Source organism: Saccoglossus kowalevskii, chromosome 1 (assembly GCF_978046115.1).
Source record: "Saccoglossus kowalevskii chromosome 1, keSacKowa6.1, whole genome shotgun sequence".
NCBI lineage: Eukaryota > Metazoa > Hemichordata > Enteropneusta > Harrimaniidae > Saccoglossus > Saccoglossus kowalevskii.
In genome coordinates this window covers 12,459,766-12,465,253 of record NC_140641.1, presented here as the reverse complement: position 1 = coordinate 12,465,253, position 5,488 = coordinate 12,459,766, and positions in this window count along the sequence as shown.

Here is a 5,488-nt window from a genome sequence, read left to right as displayed (position 1 = left end):
AAACTTGGTACATAGTATCAGACCTGATATCAGTACATATTAATTACCCAATTTTCAATGAAAGTTTGTACATAGTTACTTAAGGACTGCAGAGACCTGATTAGTTTAGGGTAAATAATTGTGCATATTAATTGCCTAATTTGCATAATTAGTAAATTTTTTCCATGAATGTTCCACTGATATATAAAGAACCACTATTTGGATTTTAATGAAACTTTTAAGTACTCATCATCACATTTCAATAAACCTAGGACTATGCAAAGACCCAATTAGTTTTTGGTAAATATTTATTCTTATTAATCACCTAATTAACAAAATTAATTAACACTGATATCTCAATTACTGATCATCACATTTGAATAAAATTTTTTACATAAATGCTCTAGGACAATAGACAGGTCCAATTAAAAAAAATTTTCATATTAATTCTCTAATTAGCATAATAATTCATATTTTTTTTGTTCTAATCACATTTCAATGAAACCTGGTACATAGATATTACATTACGCAGATCTTATTAGTTTTACACTCAAATCTGTTCATATTAGTTACCTGATTTACATAATTAGTTTTCAGCTTTTCCATCAATATCTCAAGTACAAGTAATTTTGAATTAATTTTTAATGTGTCTTCAATACTCTCAGCACTAGGGAGTTTTTTTCTAAGCTTTCTTGTTATATCTAATTCCTGGCCCAAGGGACACGATAAAATGTTAATAACCGAAGAGTTGGTCAAAAACTGGCCATGTTGTAGCAACCGTAACCCAAATTTGCTCGTATACGGTTATGTAAACCCTGTCTGAGTCCCCCTTTATAGAACTACATTTTGTACCTAATTTCCCATCGTGCCCGCACCAATCAGCCCTCACCCCACCCTGTTGGAAAACATTGATAAGTACAGGATTGAAAGTGGAACTCCATTTCCAATAGGTATGCCCATTCTCCTTCCCAGAGTTCCTTGCGGTTAGATCACCAAAAGTATATTCGTAATAGAACCCTCTAGTATGTCGGGAAGTCTCGCGTGACGACAACAATATTAGGGTGTGAGCAATGTCGTTCAACAACAAAAATGTTAGTCTGTGTAGTCATCTGTCGTTTACAAGTCTCAAATCCAATTCTAAGGCAATCCGTTCAACATTGTTTGAGTAGAATATTTATTAATTATAATGTCTGCATTCTATTTTGGTATATATAACGTAACATCATTTATTTGCCGGGGCTGTAAGCGGCAAGTGCCGAAACATCTAGAAATTGTCAAAACAAACAATGTTATATAGTATTTTACGATGATGAGTCGTATCTCACTGTTTTATCAATATGTAAATATCAAATAAAATTTGTAAGCATGATAAAACATACGTGTACACAATATATTTAATGATGTTAGTTAACTCATTTTCACTATGTTTAATTGTAGGACTTGTCAAGTCAGTGATTATGGCACCGGTACCTTGGAAGAAAAGAACGGTGTTTGTCAAGAGTATTGCTTGCTCAATTGATAAGGGCACAGACGCGTGTTTAAAGCTCGATGATAGAAGAGTCATCGCAGCTCCTATCATTATTAAGAAGAAAGTAACAACTGCTGATTGTAAGTTCACTTATCAAAAAACTGATTTTGTGTCAAACGATTAAAACTATAGGTGGATTATTTGACATAATTGGACACTGATTGGAAGGACGTCACGATTTGCTATTCAAATTTGTCAAAAATATATGAGAAAATCATGCCTGTTTTTATGGTTATCATGAAAAACATATTATTAGAACCACCACCACCACCACCAATAACAACAACAAAATGATCTACCCTGTATAGCGAAACTTACATACTGTAAAAGGGTTAATTATTCACTGGGTTTTAATTTAGCTTATTTTGCTGACTGGAAAGAGCGCTAAATTAAAACCCAGTGAACATGTAAAATTTTGCATAGAACACATTATCTAAATGATAAAACCGTGAATTTAAAACCCACTGAATATGCCTGAAATGGTAAATCATCGAAATTTGAACCCAGTGAAAATTACCGGTAGTCATTTTACAGTAATCTGAAAAAGATTTCTTGATGACAACTTCAGCGAACAAGAGTATAGATTTTTAATATTTTAAAGAATATTACACATTAGTTCAAGTACTGAATCAGCTAGCGAAGCACACTTTCGTATTGTGTTAACAAATAATGTAGTTTACATTTAAAGCGGAGAGTCATCATTGCTTACAAACAAGCGTCTACCCTAGCATTTGTGCTTTAGCGTGTGTTGTTATCGTCGCTTGGGACTCAATTCTCGCACGTGCGCAGGTGACAACCCTCCCGCTTCAATGTATAAATGACGTATGCGACCTGAGAACCATATCAAAACTTGTCCTAAACAATGCGTGTGTTATTCTAATTATTAATAATAATTATTTTCGTCATCTAGGGCAAGTTGTATTACACCTGTATAAATGCAAACAGAGAACAGAAGGAATGCCGTGTGTTCTTGAAATTGGACCAGAAGGCTCATGTATTGCCTGCTGCACTGACAAGACCGGTGACCCCTTGGTTTACCTCACACACTTTACCAACCCGACAATGCTGAACGATGACCATGTGTTTTACAAGAGAATGCCGCCCAAAGATAGTCGAACCGTCTTCCAGTCGGCAAGCTGTCCCAACATGTTCCTGCACGTGGATAGGACAAATCTGATTCTCAGTGTCATTGAGGGCCACAATATCCAAGAACTTGATAACACTGCCAAATTTGATGTCATCGATGTCAAAAAGATCAGTCGGAAATATTGATGTAGTTATTTTTAAAAGTTTCATGAAAATTTTACACGCGCACAGTAAGTGCTAAACAGTTTTTAATGGATGACATTTACTTCTCTGTGAGAACAGTCATCTGTCACCAGTATACGCAATGCGTACCTACACTTTTATTGTATTTTTATAAAGAATGAAAGTTTTTCTGGAGTAACATTTTATTATAACACTATAAATATGTTTGAGCTTATATGAAAACGACTGTAGAATACTGCAGATTGGGGGTCATTATTATGTTATAGGTTTTAAAGTTTTCAATATTGAATTTTGAATATTGTAATTTTATTGTATTTTTTATTTATTCAACTGATTTTATAAAAATTTTAAAGTTTTTTTTTCAGAATATATATTAAACACAGTGTACAATATGACCATATTGGGTATTTGAATTTCATGCATGTCTTTATGTGTCCATGTGGAAGGCATCACCTCACCTTGACCTTGGGGGGAGGGGGGGGGGTCACTGGCCTTTTGGTTTGGTAGGGGTGTGCAGCCAGGGTGTAAAATCCCAGATCCCATCATAGACCATTATCACCTTAATAAACCATACCCCGATATAGATCAAATAATGATTTTGTAAATCCCATCAGAGACCAAATTGTCACTACCGGTAAATTTATTCAGTTACCGGTTGAATCTACTCATCACCCGGTCTCATCAATGAAAGGAATAAAACTCTGGTAAATACGTGGAAATTAAAAAAACAAGCAGCCTATCGGCTGAGATAGCTCCGCTATTAGCAATGCACATTTCAATTAAAGAACTGAAGACATCATTAGAAAATGAACATTATGAATAGTATCAAAGCAATCGGACTTACAGTTTTTAACAAGAAGTCGAAAGTATCACTTTTTACCAAAAATTACAAAAATATTCACCAAAATAAATAGAGAATTGAAGATATCATCACAAAACAAACAAATCTGAGAGAGGTCCACATGTAGTACCTATATATGTAATATCAAAGCAATCAGACTTACAGTTTTCAACAAGAAGTCGAAAATATCACTTTTTACCAAAAATGACAAAAATATTCACCAAAATTAGAGAACTGAAGATATCATCACAAAATGAACAAATCTGAGAAAGGTCTACATGTAGTATCTATATATGTAATATCAAAGCAATTGGACTATTGGTTTTTAACAAGAAGTCGAAAATATCACTTTTTACCAAAAATTACAAAAATATTTACCAAAATTAGAGAATTGAAAATATCACAAAATGAACAAATCTGAGAGAGGTCCACATGTAGTACCTATATATGTAATATCAAAGCAATCGGACTTGCGGTTTTTAACAAGAAGTCGAAAATATCACTTTTTACCAAAAATGACAAAAATATTCACCAAAATTAGAGAATTGAAGACATCATCACGAAATGAACAAATATGAGAGAGGTCCACATGTAGTACCTATATATGTAGTATCAAATCAATTGGACTTGCGGTTTTTAACAAGAAGTCGAAAATATCACTTTTTACCAAAATTAGAGAATTGAAGATATCAACATGAAATGAACAAACCTAAGAGAGGTCTATCCAAGGTACATATACACCAAGTATCAAAGCATTCAGGCTTGTAGTTTTCAAGAAGAAGTCGAAAAAGTAAAACATTAACACGGACGACGACGACGGACAATCACTCATATGATAAGCTCCGCTCGACAAAGTCGACAGCGGAGCTAAACTTACCCATTCCCCGGCCCCATCCTAGACAGGCAAACCTGATATTGGATCTAAAGGAGCGCAGCTATACCCCTTTCTAGACCCAAACAGCTAAAAATTACGACCCCAAAGGGTGACATGTCCCCAAAATGTCATTTACATTAAGTGACCTCCACCTAGGATAAACTCAGACCAATGGCTCCTCTGCTAATATGAGAAATTACTTCACTTGGTCTATGTATGGTAGGTACATGTACTCTGGTTGGGAATCGCCATCAACTAGGTCTACGCAAATGTATGTAAGTACTCTGACTGAGATTCACCCACAAAGAAAAGGCAAATGAACATTCGCAAGTCAGCATTTGACCATCTTGAATTATCCGGAATCAATTACACATGTAGGTGCGAAGTCTGATCAAGGGATATCGGATATATCAGTTTGAAGAAAATATGTTGATACACGAGTGAGATCTTGTTCATGAATGGCAGAAATGCTTGATTTTGAGGAATTTTTAGCCATCATGAATTGCATCAAGAAATGAACACACATGTATATGTATCCAAAACTGTATAAAATAAGTTTGAATACAATTGGCCCACAGGCATGAATACACTGTATTTTCAGACTTACGTGCAATGTCTAATGTGGCCATCCTGTTGGCAATAGTTCTGTAAAATGAACCTGTGTATGAAGGTCAAAGTGATATAAGATAATTGCATGTTTACTGTGTTACACAAGAAGTACTGTAGAATACTTTATTTTCGCTATTTTTGCTGAAGCAATGCGTCAGTGAAAATAAAATCCAGCGAATATACTTTTTTTCCTATATTTCTCATTCAACTCAATAAAAATCAGTGAAAATAAATTTCATACAAAACACCCAAAAAGACTTTTCAGCGAAAATTAATTCCAGCTAAAATAAAGTCTTCTACAGTACTTTGGGTGATCACTATACACTGTTACAGAGGGCGCTGTTCAAGCAGAGTTGGAAGGGGAACAGACTAAAATACAATTGCCTAA